General features: G+C 41.7%; 1 long non-coding RNA gene across 2 annotated transcripts in view; it reads right to left on the minus strand.

Annotated features, from left to right (window-relative positions):
- Positions 1-16,784, minus strand: part of LOC139083072 (uncharacterized) — a 56,856-nt gene extending 40,072 nt beyond the window's left edge. The window contains exon 1 of one of the 2 annotated variants that reach the window (XR_011539583.1): positions 16,553-16,784. This is a non-coding gene — a long non-coding RNA (uncharacterized lncRNA). The remainder of the gene's footprint in view (positions 1-16,552) is intronic. The other variant, XR_011539584.1, reaches the window with a different exon arrangement.
- Positions 16,785-17,804: the final 1,020 nt, after the last annotated feature.

Raw genomic sequence — 17,804 nt, forward strand, 5'->3', positions numbered from 1 at the left:
GTTGTAAACTTCAGGATCACTGAAGATGTGCCCCAGCACACGCACATACACAGCACCCCTTGGGAAAGGCTAGAGACTGATTGGTCCAAGGCATTTATGAAAATCTCTGTTCAGTCATTTGCTGACCATTAAGTTAACTGAGCAGAGACTTCAGTGGCCACACATGATGGCCACACATGACAGGGAATACATATTTTACAGAATTTGTCCAGGAAGGTTACCAAATAAACCAACAAATAACAATGATGACAACAAAACAGCAACAACAACAAGCCCTGGTGAAGGAGGGTATCTGATTTCCAGAGTTGCCACGTTATATTATTTTAAATGTCCAGTTTTCAACTAATGGATACGGAGTTTCTTTCTGGGGTGATGAAAATGTTCTGGAATTAGACAGTGGTGATGGTTGCAAAACCTTGTGAATATACCAAAATCTATTGCATTGCACACTTTTAAAGTGTGAATATTATGATATGTGACATATTTCAATATAAAATTTTTTAAACGTCCAGTTTTCAACAAAAAAATAAGACACACAAACAAAGAGGAAAGTGTGGTCCATACATATGAAGTGAAGCAGTCAATAGAAATTGTCCCTGAGGAAGCCCAAATATTGGTCTTACTGTATAAAGAATTTTTGTTTTTGGTGAGGAAGATTGGCCCTGAGCTATCATCTGTGCCAATCTTCCTATGTTTTTGTATGTGGGACACCACCACAGCATGCCTTGATGAGTGGTGTGTAGGTCCATGCCTGGGATCCGAACCCATGAACCCCAGGCTGCCAAAGTGGAGCACATGAACTTAACCACTATGCCACTGGGCAGGCCCCTATAAAGACTTTTAATCAGCTATTATAAATATGTTCAAAGCACTAAAGGAAACCATGTCTAAAGAATTAAAGGGAAGCATAAGAATAATGTCTACCATAAGGAGACTATCAATAAAGACATAGAAAAATTTTTTTGAAGATGTCAAGCTTAATTCTTCTCCCCTTGAGTTGGGCTGCAGTTTGTGACTCAATTCTACCAAGTAGAATATGGCAGAAGTGATGGTATGTGACCATATTAGGGCCTAAAGACATTGAGACTTCTCCTTGCTCTCTTGGATTACTCACTTTGAGGTAAGCCAACTGCTATGTCATGAGGACACTCGAGCCGCCCTGTGTAGAGAGCCACATGGCAAGGAACTGAGGCCTCCTGCCAACAATCATGTGAGTGACTCATCCTGGAAGTGAATCCTACAGCTCCAGTCAAGTCTTCAGATGATGGTAGCCCCAGCAACTGACATCTTAATGACATCATGAAAGACCCTGAGCTAGAACCATACAGGTAATTTGCTCTTGGATTCCTGACCCTCAGAAGCTGTGTATCTCACACAAACCGTGTCTGTTGTTTAAGCAGCTAAGTTTGGAGATCATTTGTTATTCAGCAATAGTAACTAATGTCAACTTAAGACAAATTTGACTGTTATTTTACCTTCAAAACAAGTTTACTTGGGAATAGCCAAAAGAAATGCAATTTGGGATGTGCATGCTGTGGTTAACCATAGGAAAATCTGAAGAATAAAGGAAGGAGCTTGCTTTTATGGAGAAAAAGGAGAGTGGGGAGGGGCTATTCCAAATGAAAGTCCATTGGGGGAAAGTAAAGTTTAGGGTGGCAATAGCTTCTCATTGGCTGAGCTGTGGTGCTTCTCATTGGCTGGGCTGTTGCCGGGTGGGGAGAGAAATCTTCCTTCAATAGTAAAATAGTTATACTTCCTGTTGGAGATGACAGCATAAGTCTCTTCCTGTTTGGAGTAATTGACGATGTATGATAGGGTGTGAGAACTCCCCCTGCAGGCCTTCCTGACTCCAATTTAATCAGGTTTCTCTTATTCATTTCACACGGATAAACGCTAGGAGGAAAAATCCTCTAAAATAATCAAAGGAAAGAATTAAGACCAATAGAGGAATGTTACCAGGAAGCTACTTCTGTTTCAATACAAGGAAGAACTTTATATAGTGAAAGCAGTCCACAGTGGAATAGGTCACATTTTAAAGTAGTGAGCTGCTTTTCACTTAAAGATTTCAAGCAAAGATAAATGGTCATTTATCACAGATGATGAATGTGATTTCCTTATCTAGTGGGTAGAGGATTTTTGTGGATGACTTCTGTTTTCAAATTACTTATAACTTGACACCTACCACTACCACCATCATCTTTTTGCATTTTTGAATTTGAAGTAGACTGGAATTATGACATATATCCATAAACAAGCTAAGATAAAAATAACAAACGGAGACAAGAAAACACATAGAAGAATTAGGAGAGCTGCTACAACTAAAATTAAGCCTCATGGAAGCTTAAAGAACCACTGCAGATGTTGACTTCATAGGCCTATAGCGAGACCTGGCAATATCTCCCCTTTTTTAAGTCCACTAGCTAATTCTGTTTGGAGATCTACCGGCCAAGACTGTCCCTCTCAACTCTGTTATCTCCTCTGTGCTTTAGTCAGCTGCTAAATATTACCTGATTTAAGTGAATAATATCCCCTGTTACAGATTTTAAAAAGTCTATGGATAACCAGTCCTGAAAGATGTGCATAAGAAAGCCTAGCTCCCTCCTCAATGGAGAAAAGCAGATCTCACCATCTATTGCTTACAAGGACTGTCCTACATTCCCCTAAAACAAGGCTGTTTTATCCTGCCTAACACTGGGAAGCAATCTCCTTGGTTACCCTAGAAGATGGAGATGTTTTGGCTCAAAGACAGTCTTTGCTGAGACACAAGCTTCTGGGTGACCCAAACCGAGAGTCAACTAACCAATCCTAAAGATCCTGCACATTGACCGAGGATCAACCTCCACAACCTGAAATGAGATGGAAACATCCAAGTTGCTAGCAGATCCCTTTTATCCCTAAGCCTCTCCTCCTGGTTATTTCAACGTGCGTGGAAAAGACACTAAGATGTCAGAGCTCTGATTCTGAGTATGATTTGGGCCTAGAAAATGTTCATGGTCATATCAGTTAGCCATCTTAGTCATAAAAATTCCTGAAAGTAACCTGACATGGAGTTTTACTGCTTTCTGATGAAAACTGAGGTGACCAGTGATACTAAGGTCCCTAACAACTAGTGGGTTCTCAGATTCCAGTGTTGTGAACTTGGGGCAGTGAGGTCAAACACGCATCCCATGTTCCAACATGAAAGGAGGATGCACACTTGCTAATCAAACTCAAGTCTGAGACAAAAGTAGAGAAACAGCACCTGATGTTCTTTTCAAACAAAGTCCCTGCTTAATTCCAAACATATTCTGTGGGCTGGATGTCAGAGAGCTGAAGGGTGATCAGTCTTATGCTGGAATTAAAGCCTGCTGCGATGTTAATGAAGAATCGCCAGCGGGTTTGCTGGAAGGTAATTTAGATCTACATAATTATGACTTAATCCTTCACCCTGTGACATCAAAAAGGTCCCTACCCAAGTGGAAGCTGCATGATTTCATGCCACAAAGAGTACAGCTGTGTGACTCCTCTTCCCTTTTGTATGTAGTGCTCACATCGTTCATGATAGCTTTATTAAATGGTGTGACCTGACCTAATTCTTGCACTTAGGGTGCTATCTCCTAGTCAAAACTGCAAAATGTGGCTGAGCGGACTGTGAAAAGAAATCAAGATGTGCATCTTAAATAGTAGGTTAACTGCTGGATCTGAGAGCTGCTGGCAGGAGTGGGGATGGCTCAGAGCATCCTCAGTTCTTCAGTGGTAGCAATTGGAAGTGCAGCCTCTAGCAGTTGGAGGTGAAAGAGTCCTCAGAGGTGTCTTCAGAACTCCAGCACTGGTTCTGGGGACAACCGTCATGGCAGGGAATCACCACTGGGACACCTCCTCATCACACACAGCAGGTTCCCAGGGCCAAGGAGAGCTCTCTGTAAAGCATTTATGCTTTTCCTCCTCCATCTTCTGACATGAGAGATGGGTGTGGGAGTTAGAGATCCTGCAGGCAGGTCAACATTCCCTTCAAAAAATATCTTGGAGCCAATTTGAACACCTGAACCAGATGAAAGCCAGTGCTCATGTCGTAAAGCACTGAAGGTAGTCAAGGAGGGATAGAGACTGTAGGGGAGGAAGATATTTCCTCTACCTGCTGTGGGTTCTTCTGGCTGGAGAACAAATTAAATTCACATAAGACAGAATAACAGGAGAAAATTAAACAAAGCTTTATAACATGTATATATGGGAGAGGCTCAGGCAAACTGAGAAACTTGCCAAAATGGCTGAAGCCACCACCTTAAATATCATCTTCAGCTAAAGACAAAGGAGGATGTTGGGGGTGGGGAGAGTCAGTTACGGGAGATTACCAGACAAGTGCAATAAACAAGGGTCAGGTTATTATGCAGATTTAAGTCCTTGCCTTCTGCACTGATAAGAGTTTCTAGAGATAAGGTCATCCCCCATCTTCCTGTACAGAGAGGGAGACATCTTTGCAGATGGAGATTTCCTTTACAATGTAAATGTTTCTTAACAAAGGGTAAGTAAACTCTGCTTTTCAGAGTTTCTTTCCTGTCTGCAGTTTTTAAAAGTAACCAGCCCAAAATAATCCTCATGCCAAAGAGACATATCTTGGGGTGGCCAATTCCAGTCCCCCACAAGACTATGTCAAGCTTGGAGGAGGAAGAGGGAGAGTGGGCCTGGGATGTTTCCAGAAGGAGGTAACATTTGAACTTGGCTATAAGGCTCATGTTATGAGTTGAGCTGTGTCCCCTCAAAATTCATATGTTGAAGTCCTAACCCTCAGTACAGCAGAATGGGACTTTATTTGGAAATACGATCATTGTAGATGTAATTAGTTAGTATGAGATCATACTGGAGTAAAGTGAGCCCCTAATGCAATGTGAGTGGTGTCCTTGTATAAAAGAGAAATTTGGAGACACACATACACATAGTGATGCCATGTGAAGATTGGAGTTATGCTGCCATAAACCAAGCAACTGCTGGGAGCTAGGAGAGAGGCCTGGAACAGACCCTTCCCTCGTGCCTTCAGAGGGAACATGGTCCTGCTGAGACCTTGATTTCGGACTGGCCTCCAGAACTGTGAGAGAATAAATGTATGTTGTTCTAAGCCACCCAGTTTGTGGTACTTAGGACAGCAGCTCTAGCCAACTAGGACAGATTTGTAGGACTGTCTTTTTAGATACAGAAAAAGAAAACCTCGGATGAAGAGGCGAGCACAAGCTTAGAAAGTTAAGAATCGGGCTTGCATATCAGGAGCACTCAATATTTCAGTTCTTTTTGGAAGCAAAAGTCTTAAGAGGAGCCGTGGGAAGGAATACTGCAGACAGGCAATAGAGAGCACTGAGTGCCAGGAAATTTTTTTATCTGGGGCAGTTTGCTTCTCAGTTGGTTGTTTTGTGTCTATATTTATTCATATCCACTTTGGCAGGAAGTGATTTGAGGTGTCTGCCTTTAGTCTGTAGGTCATGGGGAACAGGTCGTGTGCTGGGAAGTGACTTGATCAGAGTCTCTACAGGAAGATGAACGGGGATACATCTACTTAGAGAAGTGAGTGACAAGAAGCAGCCTAGGTAAGAAGCTGCTCCAATCGCCTGAAAAAGAAGCAAAGTAGGACTGAAATAGGAAAATGGCAGCCGAACAGAGAAGAGGGGATGAAGACAAGAGATGAAATCCTCTGTTGACCTGGCAGATGTTTGTCGGTGAAGAGGAAGGAAGAGAGAGGAAGTGAATTACGCGTTGCCAACATTTTGAGCCTGGTCACCGGGAGAACAGTAGTGCTAGTAACAGAGTTAGTGACGAGGGGAGGACCATGTGGGAGGAGTTGAGTTTCTTTGCACATATTGATTTGGGGTGTCTGTGGGGCCCCCAAGTAGAGGAATCCAGCAGGCAGTTGAAGTTGAAAGAAAATATGACATCATTCACTTTGACACAAGAATTGAAATTTTGAAGCCAGCTGAAAAACAACAGTTTTACCATATACGAAATGAAATGAAATGGGGGGAAATGACTGTTAATCCATTTAAAAGTTGTTCTAATCTATTCAAATGTGAGTTGCTTTTTTTTAAGTACTATTAACAAAGAAAAGGCTTAGTCAGTGGCAAAACTGAGTAAACCTTGCTTTTAGCAGTCGTTCCTCTCTGTGGAAGGATGAAGGAACGAAATGAATGTGCTGTTTGTCAAGGAAAGTCTCTCCCATCTGGAAAAACAAAAGAGTGAACTCAAGCATGAGGCCCTGCAGCCCCCCAGCCCCAGAGTGGTCTCCCCTCTTTGCTCTCCTGGTCATAGCAGGAAATGGAAGTGGAGACACCGAGGGAGTAAGAAAGCCAAGCTGAAATGATAGCAGCTGGGCTTTCTTTCGAGAGTTGATTAGTGGGTGAGCACTGAGCTCTCTGACAGAGGAAGCTCCAGTCGTCAAAGGAGTCTTAATTGAGGCATCGGGAGAAAGAGACAAAAGCAGCAGCATCTGGGAAGACCTTAAATGCTTTTAGCACCAGAATGAGAGAAAGTACTTTCTTTAAAGGGAGTAAGAAAAGCCTTGGTTAAGATCAACAGTGAAGGGTAGCAGAAGAATCTGCTTAACGCATCCCCAGCCATACTTAACTCCTTCTGTGCTTAAGTGTTTATTAAGCCAGGTAAAAGTGAATAATATCTCGTAAGATTTCATCACCAAAACTTATTAAGCCAAAGAAAAGTCACTAAGATCTCATGTGGTGGCTTGTCACCAAAACTACTCACTACCTCATCACCATCCAATAAAAATATAATGTGAACCTCAGTAATTAAAACTCTAGTAGCCACATTAAAAAGGTAAAAAGAAACAGGTGAAATTAATTTTAATATTTTAATACAGTTTTAGTAAAGTATCTTATTTAACTCAATATATCCAAAATATTACCATTTCAACATATAATACTTAAAAATTTTGAGATATTTTATGGAGTTTTTTTGTATGAAGTCTTCAAAATCCAGTACGTGTTTATACTTACAGTACATCTCAATTCACACTAGCCACATTTCAATAGCCACATGCAACCACCTTGTTGGACTTCTTCTGAATGGGGACTTCTTCCTTGCTAAGCTATTCATCCACCTCAGTTCTCTAGTCATGAACTTCATTTTCAAAATGGATGACCTTTCTTCACTTCAAAATTATTCACCAAATATTTTGCTAGAAAGCTCTTCAAAATTACATGGTATTTCCTCCTATGGAAAGGTTGGCTGCAAGACTCAGTTTGCAAATATTATTTCGTGTTATGGCCAAACTAGAATCTCGAGTAAATGTTTATGGAAAGGGATTTGTCGGGGGGTGGGTGAGAACTAGAATTTACGAAGTCCTTTCTATGTGCTGCATCCTGTGCTAGATGCTGCATTTACGTTATTTCGTTTAATTCTCACATCAAGCCTGCATAACATGTTCATTACCCCCATTTTTCAGATAAGAAAACTGCAGATAAAAGAGGCTAAATACCTTGCCTTTTACATGTTACATGTTACCAGTAACAGTTGTTAAGTGCATCAACGAATAAGAGGCATAAACTACAAGAGAAGCAAAAAGGGGCCGCCTGGTGGCGCAGGGGTTGAGTTCGCACATTCCGCTTCGGCGGCCCGGGGTTCGATCGTTCGGATCCCGAGTGTGCACATACCACCGCTTGGCACGCCATGCTGTGTCACGCGTCCCACATATAAAGCAGAGGAAGATGGGCACGGATGTTAGCTCAGGGCCAGCCTTCCTCAGCAAAAAGAGGAGGATTGGTGGCACATGTTAGCTCAGGGTTAATCTTCCTCAAAAAATAAATTAATTAAATAAATAGCTCAACCATTTAAAAAAAAAGTGTATTTGGGGTCTCAAGAATTGCAATTCAGGGAGCACAGATTCAGGTAGAAACTCAAATAGTGTCTCACTAGGGAGTAAAAGTTGGGCTTTAAAAGGCAAAGAAGGGAGGAGTTTGTATTAAAAAGAATTTTAAGTGGAGTTGGAGACACAGAGGTAGGCTTGGCTAGACATCCACTGGCTCGATTCTACCTTCAGACAGTCCACAATCCTCAGTCTTTATGATCAGGACGTTAGTTCTCCTGCTGACTTCTCACAGAATTGCTTGTAAAACAATTGCTGTTTTGGCCCAGTCCACAGGTTTGACCCAGTTCAAGGTTCAAGACAGCAAAGCAGTTTCTCTGGAAAGGCATCCCTGACTTCATTTTAAAATGGCTCCACTAAAGTCCATTTTGACAAGTGGTACCAGTAAGAGGTCCTAATTTTCACTATTAATAGTCCTTTTAGCTCTGAGTAACATTAGGACAGAGGCCAATCCTACAGACAGGATACTTGGTGGATTTCCTTATCTTTGACAGTGAACGAGTCACATGGATGCAGGCCAGAGGATATTCCAAGTCTATCTCACATTCTGATCAAGGCACACGTGTCAGTGGACCCATCCACCTCCCCTCATCCCACCCCACACAGCACCATGCAGGTCTGGCTCAGCACAGCAGCAAAGCTGGGCAGGGAACATTATCCAGAGAAAGAGGCTAAGCCAGCTGCCCACTACCCTGGGAAGTCCCAGCCCCTTCTCTCCTATTAAACTCTTGTCCCCACAGGCTGAGCGATGGGTCTTGACGTCCTGGAGCTACCTCTGCTTCACATCCGGCCTTAGAAGAGCCCAGCAAATACCCAGCTTGTAGGTGGAAATGGGAGCTTCAGGTAATGGTGATAATAACACTTTTTTAAAAGGACATAGTTGAAGAATGCTTCTCATTGGAGAGAGAAGGCAGAAGTGCACACAAAGGGTCCACAGGCTGGGTAAGAAGAGAGGTCAAGGAAAGGATGAGGTGGAAAAGATGCTGCGGAAGCTTCTGTCACCTGCAACCGGTCCTATAGCTGTTCTGCAAACTGGATGAGGGGCACAAGGAGCTGACTGGCCCCCTTCTGCCGGGTCCCTCCTGTCTGTTCACACCCTCAGTCCCACCTGCCCTTTCTGCCTCAGCTTGTCAAAAATGGAACCCTGATTTGTACTTTCTGCTTACCTGACTTTACCCTGACTTATTTCCCTTACTCCAGTACAAGCTAACCGAGGGCAGGAATGTTGCTCAGGTTTAGATCTTGCACTGTGCTTATCAGAGTTCTGCGCACATAGTAGGCACTCCATAAGCCTTTGTTGAATTACATTTAGGGATAAAAATCTGTGGTGCCCTGTGAGTATAAAGTTGTAAAGTAAAAGGGTTAAAAGAACACACAGAATATTGAGAAGTTCGTTTGAATTTGAGAGAGATAAGTGGGAGGAGGATGCTGAGCAGGACGGAATTGGGAGAAGAGGTGCGGGCAGGATGGAATCTGCAGACCCTTGAAGAGCCCAGGAGAAATCAGAGACCGGCATTATCTCATTATCACATTAAAGAGCTCCAGCGCGGGATGACTGCCCTTTGTTGACAGATACCTGTTTGATCTTATGAAGGGACGCGGGAGAGAAGTTTCCTATGGCTTCTGTGAAAATTGCGCTGCATTTCACAGAGAAAGCTCTCTACATTACAAAAGAGTAATGAATGTAAAGTGATTAACTGCCCCAGATTCTACTAAAAGAAAAAAAAAAAAAAGCAAAATAGCTTGAGTAACCGTCTAACCGTTAGAAACATCCAAGAGCGGTTCCCATCACCAGAGGAAATAAGGAAAGACCCAAATCGGTCCTTGGCCTGGGCAGAAGGCTGCCATTTTTCGGAAACCCAGGCTCCCTCTGACCCCATCCCCTGGCTTACAAAGGCTGGCGATTTTATCCTGACGTAGTGCCAAGCGCCCTATGTGGAAGCATCACCAATCCACTCAAGAAGAGATCACCTCTGTCTCTGAACTTTTAAACTGCTGGGAAACCGTTCCCAGAAGGCCCTCCAGTAGAGAAATACCATTGGCCAGACGAGTTGCATGTGACCATCCTAAACCAATCATCAGCAGGGAACGGGACACTCTGATTGCCTGAAATCAATCAGGGCGCTCAATGGAGGCTGCAGCTAGGTGAGGGCCACCCTCCAGGCAACAGGAAGCAGGGCCGGTGGATGGTGGAAGGAGGGGTTCGGGGGGGGGGGGGGGGGGGGCGGGTTGAGGCTCTATTAGAAAGGAGTGATGGGGTAAGATGTTAGGGTTTTTTGTTGTTGTTGTTTTTGTTTTTTTAGCTAATATCTTTTATTGTCAGATTTCTTTGAGCTAACAAACAGCAACTTTGCATGGCTGTCGGTAACGGATAAGGCAAATTTCTTTTTTCTTTGTGCGTAGACCTAGTTGGCTATAGTCTTTACAAATTTTCCATATTAAAATAAAAATCCAAGACCATATGATTTTTCTTCTGGTCATAAATGATTTATTTACAAGTGCCTTGTTCAGACCACCATTATAACTTGGAATAAAATATGTGTGTATTTTATTAAAGCCTCAGCATTTAATGTCAAGGTCCTTTAAAGATTCGCTCACATGTTACACCTTTCTGGAATGCAGCCTCTCTCTGCCGTATTTCAACGTGGTTATATCATAACCACCCAGAATGATATTGGGTGAGCACCAGCATGCATATCTTGGGCCCAGTTTTTAATTCTACTTATTAAACTAGTGAAATTTCAGCTTTGTTCCTCCAAGAGATTTCAGTGGTACTTGATTCTATTTCAGTTTTCCATGAGATGCACAGTGTGGCAGAAAGAACACTGGCTTTGGGATCAGAAGACCTGGGTTTACATTTTTTGCTGCACTGCCTACTGGCTTATGCTCTCTTAGGCAAGTCACCTAACCTCCTAAACTCTGTTTTCTGGTCTGCAAAATGCGGATAATAATTCCTACTATTCTGAATATTAAGAAACAGAAAGTACATAAAGAAGCCAGTTTAGTGCCTGGCATATAGCAGCTGCCCTTATTGAGAAATCCCATTATTCCGTCTGTGTTAGAAATTGTGACAGTAGTGAGTGGGCCAGCTGCTTATCAATTTGCCAGGGAGGGTGACATCCTAGGTTTGCTTTCAGGGAGAACAGAGGAAATAATTCATAGTTCCAGAGTCCACAGAGAAAACTGGTAGAATGAGGTATTTTTTCATAAATTCTGAAGAAAGAAGGCATCTAGAGTCAGTCTAGCAAATTAGGGGACCCAAAGAAAAAGGAAGATATTGCCATGCCCTTTCTCTCCTCTCCAGGACTTGATTATCCGCTTGTTCACTAGTTTATGAGAGTGAGAAATGCTGGGTTCAAAAAAGGCTCAGTTAGGCATGGCCTCCACTGCTTTCCCTTGGCACTTGGCCCATGGCTCCATCATTAGCATCTCTCACGTTGTGTTACAAAACCAACCCATCTTTATGAATCATCTGTCCTTAGTTCAGTTTCTCCTACTAGACCATGGGTTAGCATAAGCACCTTTTCTTATTTATCTTGTCTCCCTAAGGGAGATTCCAGGAATCTAGAAGCTTCTGTTTAGTATGTAAATTACAAAGAGAGACTGCCATTTGCCAACTAATATGTGACCCCTTTTAGTGCTGTGATGAGGTCATGGGATGTTCATTTTTGTCTTTAAGGGATGACTGCAAAGTGAACAGAACCACCCTCAGAGGAGCCATTAGGGAGGCTGGGGAGGGTTGAGGCTCTGACCCACATTTCATTTTTACAGGCCTGCCATCTTCTTGCTGAGTCATTCCTTTCTTATCTCAGCCTCTCTAGGCAGCTCTCTTTTTAACTATTTCTCCTTGAGAGGGAATTCTTGTTCCTCTATTCTATAGAGTGGTTCAAAATTTATAGAATCAGCTTTCTTCACCTTGCTGCTTTTCTCAAGGAGCTATGTGTTTACCAGACTTGCATTAAGAAGAATGTCCAATTTTCTAAACATTCTTGAGGTTTAGCAATGGTGGCCTAGTTGCTATTTTGGAATTCCATACAATACTCATGCTGTGATGTTTCCTCCACCTTAGATGGTTCAGCTTTTGATTGGTTGAGCTCAGAATTGTCGTTTTGACAGCCTACAGGTCAGATTCTACAGTTTGTCACATAATTAAAATGCTTATGCTCTTTTGCTCTCAATTAATCCATTAATGGGCCTGCTTAACAATGAAATGTATTCAGCTTCCATATTTGTTATCTCTAATCGGGAATTAAGTGCGTAGATAGTCCCAGTGGCACTCATAGTAGACCAGCATTTGTTTGCGGGAGGGAAGGGAAAGGTGGTAAGGCAAAATCATGCTGCAAATCCAAGTCCTGCTCCCCAAGTAAGTTCCAAATACTGACTGGTATCTCAAGGATGGAAATTTGCTAAAAGCTTAAAACCAATAACCACACTGTCATTTGGTTAAGTGGACTTGTCTTTGGCCTTGCGTGACACCCCCAACCTTCGCTTTCAAAGCACCTGATCCTTTTCTCCACAGTGGACACCTTGGTGTCCCGTGCTTTTGACCCCCTGTGTCGAGGCCGGGTCCAGATGCCGGCCTCTGCTATTTCTTCTTTCTCTCCCTCATCTGTTTTCCTACCACTGGAAACAGTATTACTGTTTCCAATCTGAGTTTGCTCATGCTTTTAAGATTGTCACATGCACCCCAGTGCATTCTTTTCTTCCTCAATCTTCCCGTCTTCTATTCATCTGTTCCTGTCTATGCAATTCAAATGACAACCTCTTACCACGGTGGCAGCCTCTTCGGTGGGTACTGTTGTAAAACAATATAGATCTTTTTCCTCTTTACTCAGAAAAACTAATGTCTTTTGTGGTCAAAAAGAAAATTAGTAGCAGCTGAAAGTGGAATTTTAATGACACTAAGACCTAATTGCTATTCAGCTTTAACTTTAAATCCTACCTCCCTTTCCACAAATTCCTATTAATTCATCAGCTAAATAACGTGGCTGCTACTAAATATTCTGACATCTAATTCTCTGCCTGTGCAGGTTTATTGCCAGGGTGAAAAATACTTTGTCTTTTTACTTTCATTTTTAAGAACAAGCATAATGAAAATATAAAATATTGTTTAGGATTTATCTAAGAAGACTTGGCAGCTTGCTTGAGAAATGGTAGGATGAGGAGATATGAATCAAATCTGGAAGTCCTCTCTTTCAGCCTTAAGTCATTACTTGAATAAGTATGAGCTGATTGGGCATGGAGAAGATCTCTCCATCTATGTTTTTAACTATGATACATATCCATTTATTTCTTTTAAATTTTAACATAAAGGGTAATTTTTGAGATGGCCAAGGACTAGGAATTAGCCATGTAAGCTTGTAAATTGTGATGATTGTCATCCTTGGAATAGGTTGGGTTTACAAAATATCCCACAAGTAGTGGGCTGCTGTTTATTCCCTTCTGAGGTGTAAGCCTGCAATTCTGATAGCTGCTGTCGGGAGGCCATTGGGATGTTTATCAGGGCAGAAGCATCGTCTTATGGATTGAATCAGCAATGGAGGTACCTGCCAGGTGGAGGAAGTCCTGTAATTCTGATTACCTGTGTGCCCAGGATTCACCTCTAGGGTACAAAATTCTGGGTCTAGTTCACAGGATGATTTAATTCCAGTCCAGCTGGATGGCAGTTTCCTTCCGCAGACAATCAGGTTAGTTCAATAACTGAGGCAGGCCTGAGTGTGGATTGAGTTTGCCCATTAGTTAAGTTCAAATGCATAGAAGAGAAATGAGCCATGGGAAGATAGAATCCCTTTGAGAGATGACTAAAGGAGTAAGATTAAAAGAAATAGAATAGTTGGGTATTCACAGATAGGTGCCATCTCTCTCACTAACATCTGATATGATAAATTATTGCTTAATGCAATCCAGGCCTGGGTTTACTTGTTATGCCCAAACTGTAAACATATTTATATGGCTGAGTGATATACAAACAATGTGTAACTTCTTGACTAGGTTTGGGGAGACTGGAGAAACTCCTCTGGCTGCTAAAGGTGCTAGCAGTGTAAAATCCTACTTCTAATCTGCTTATAATACCTAGCTTTCATACTGGGCAGAGGATGTTGGTCTTTTACGTCAAATTTCCCCTTTGGAATCTTAGCCTTTACAAAAATAACTTCAGAATTTCCCTTCTCTTCCTCCCTGCTTCTCTCCCATCCAAAGAAAAAAAAAAAAAGAATAAGAGAGAGGACTCCTGGGCCTCTCTCATTCAACCTTCAACCTCCAAACAGAATGTGAGTACCACAGTGAATATCTCACTAGACTAATTAGTTTCATTAGCTCATTTCAAATGGTTGTCTTTATGTTTACTTACCATTCTTATCAGTCAGGGGCTCAGCAGGAAATATTAGGCCCACTCAGATAGCACTCTGAAGAGAATTTAATGAAGAGACTATTTACAGAGGGATGGGCAGGGTTAAGGAAACCAACAAAGGATGTTGAAATACCCAGGGCCTAGCCACAGTAGAAAGGTGAAAGATCAAGGGATGCAAATAATGTTCCAGAGCCTGATGAGAGCTGAAGCTGTGGAAGAGGGACTCCAGACAGGAATTATAGTCACAGAGGGATGCAGGAGGCGTGAGGGAAACGGACCATTCTCTCGCCTGTCCTCCTACCTCCTGCCACCCTTTGGCCAAAATCAATCAAAAGACAGAAGACAAGGGGGCCAAGTGATACTCTCTGCAGGGGTCAGCCCCTCCAGGGATCCAGAGACTGGAAGGGAACAGATGGGCCAGGGGAGAAATGGAAACTAAGTAAGGCCTATGCCTTACAGATTATTGAATTAGTACTGGTCAGGTGCTTGGTAATGCCTGCCTATAATTACTCCCATCTTGCAAAGTCTTAGTGCTCTTTACCTAAAGAGACAATCTTTGTTCTTTTGAGAATTTTAAACATAGAAAAGTAGTAGTGTCTTCTCAACAAATGATGCTGGGAAAACTGGATGTCCACATACAAAAGAATGAACTTAGACCCTTGCCTTATACTATATATAATTAAAATGGATCAAAGACCTAAGCATAAGAGCTAAAACTATAAAACTCTTGGAAGAAAACATGGGAGAAAATCTTCATGACATTGGATTTGGCAGTGATTCTTGTACATGACATCAATACCACAGGAAACAAAAGTTAAAAATAGATAAATTGGACTAAATGAAAATTTAAAACTTCTGTGAATCAAAAGGCACAATCAACAGAGTGAAAATGCAACCCATGGAATGGGAGAAGATATTTGGAAATTGTATATCTGATTAAAGGTTAATATACAGAATATATAAGAAACTCAACTTAATAACAAAAAAATAGGTAACCTGATTAAAAAATGGGCAAAAGACTTGAGTAGACATTTCTCCAAAGAAGATGTACAAATGGCCAATAAACACATGAAAAGAGGCTTAAGCTTAGAGGAACACAAACCAAAACCACAATAAGATACAACCTTACATCCATTAGGATGGCTACTATTAAAAAAAAACTCAGAAAGTAAGAAGTGTTGCTGAGGATATGAAGAAACTGGAACGCTTGTACATTGTTGGTGGGAATGTAAAATATGTTGCCACTACTGAAAACAGTATGGCAGTTCCTGAAAAAATTAAAAATAGAATTATCGTATGATCCAGCAATTCCACTTCTAGGTATATACTATGGTCTCTGCAGACCCATGTTCATAGCAGCATTATTTACAATAGCTGAAAGGTGGAAGCAACCCACCAACAGAAAAATGGGTAAGCAAAATCTGGTCTATACATATAATGGAACATTCTTCATTCTACAAGGAAGAAAATTCTGAAACATGCTACAACATGGATAAAATTTGAGGACATTATACTTTGTGAAATAAGCCAGCCACAAAAAGGCATACAGTTGTCCCTTGGTATCTTCCTCGGATTGGTTCCATGACCACCCTCAGATACCAAAATCCGCAGATGCTGAAGTTCCTTAGTTGGTCCTCTGTATCCATGGGTTCTGCATCGGAGGATTCAACCAACTGCAGACCATAAACATAGTAGAAGATCTGTGGTTGGTTGAATCTGTGGATGCAGAACCTGTGGATACAGAAGGCCAACTATATACCGTTTAATTCTACTCTATGAAGTACCTAGACTAGTCAAATTCAGAGACAGAAGGCAGAATGGTGGTTTTCAGGGGCTGGAGAGAAGGGAGAATGGGGAGTTATTGTTTGATGGGTGTCAAGTTTCAGTTTTGCATAATGAAAAGAATTGTGGAGATGGATGGTGATAATGTACAACATTATGAATATACTTAATGCCACGGAACTTATACTTAAAAATGGTTAAGAGGATAAATTTTATATTATGTGTGTTTGATCACAATTTTTTAAAAAGCTGTAGTAAAGAGCAATTCAGTACCTAAATAGTTAAAACCAAATTTCTCCAACACGATTTTTATTCAAAATAATTTTATGAAACCCATTAATCATTTTCTGAATGAATTCACAATCAAGATGTACTCTTGAGTAACTTGATTTGGTCAGGAACAAAAATCAAAACATGACAGAGTGAGAGCTTCTTGAGGGGACCTCAATAATTAATGAACTTTGAAAACTGCCCTAAGCCTCTATTTATTTATAATGAAAATACTATGCATATTCAGAGCTGTGTGTATCTGCAAGACTCTTTACAAAGCAGATAAGTAATTGAAACACAAATGTGCTCACCTGGGTAGTTAAGGGCAGTGAGGCCAAAGGTCAGGATTCTGTCCTATTCTTCGGATGGTTACTGATTTTTGTTCTCCAGAAATGTTCATTGCTAGTGTCCTATGACTCATAAAAGGCCCCTGTGACATGACTCAAGGCCTTCCTCTGCTCTCAAACTGGAACTTACACCATCAGCTCTCCTGGCTCTCCAACCTGCCAACTTCAGATCTTGGAACTTCTAGCATTTAGAATCATGTGAGCCATGATTCTATCTATCTATCTATCTATCTATCTATCTATCTATCTATCTATCAAATCTCCTATTGCTTCTGTTTCTTTGGAGAACCCTGACTAATATACCTACAATGTTGGAAGGATTTGCAGCTTCTTTTTTGACCCAGATAGCAGCAAAGATTTGTTTATGATGCAACAGAATACTGACAGTATCAAAGGCCAATATGATAATCACTTGAATAAGAGTCAGAAGATAAAGATTCTAACTTCAGTCTGTTACTAACTGGTTGAGTCAGACTGTAGGCAATCCAGACACTACATGGGAACGTTAACGTGGCTGCCTTTCAGACAATCCCAGATTTTAGTGGCTTAAAACAACCATTTATTTAGCTCACGATTCTTTGGGTTGACTGAGCAGTTCTGGTCTGGTTTTGCTGGGTTCCCTCTGGAATCTTGGGTCAGTTGGCAGGTTGGCTGGTACTGAAGGACCAAGACTGACTTCATGTACATGTCTGACAATGAGAGTTGGCTGTCCAAGGCCCCAGGGAACTGGGCCTGGTGTCTCTCATTACCCAGCAGGCCGGCCCTAGCTTCTTTATTGGGTATTCACAGTGGTCCCAAGAGGAGCCCAATGCCCAAGCATTTTCAAGTCTCTGCTGGTGCCACATTTGCTACTGTTCTGTTGGCCAAACCAAGTTACTTAGCCAAGCCTAGATTCAAAGTGTGGAGAAATAGACTCCACTTCTTAATGAGAGGGGCTACGAAATCACATTGCAAGGGGTGTGCACGTAAGGATGAGAATCAGTGGCTGTGTTTGCAATTCACCACACTAAATCAGCCAATTTTACACTCATCTCATTTAGCTCTCCCCATAGCCTTGGGAGGCAGGCATTAGGACTGGCTTGGATTAGATCCCAGGTCTGACTCAAAAGAAGTCCTGTTAGACTCTTTGAATGCTGGTTTGTGTCTTTTATTTCTTTGGAGGTTCCAGAGTCTGGGTACACCTTTCTGACTGAGATAGGTGTCCTGCTAATTTAAT

Source organism: Equus przewalskii, chromosome 4 (genome assembly GCF_037783145.1).
Source record: "Equus przewalskii isolate Varuska chromosome 4, EquPr2, whole genome shotgun sequence".
NCBI lineage: Eukaryota > Metazoa > Chordata > Mammalia > Perissodactyla > Equidae > Equus > Equus przewalskii.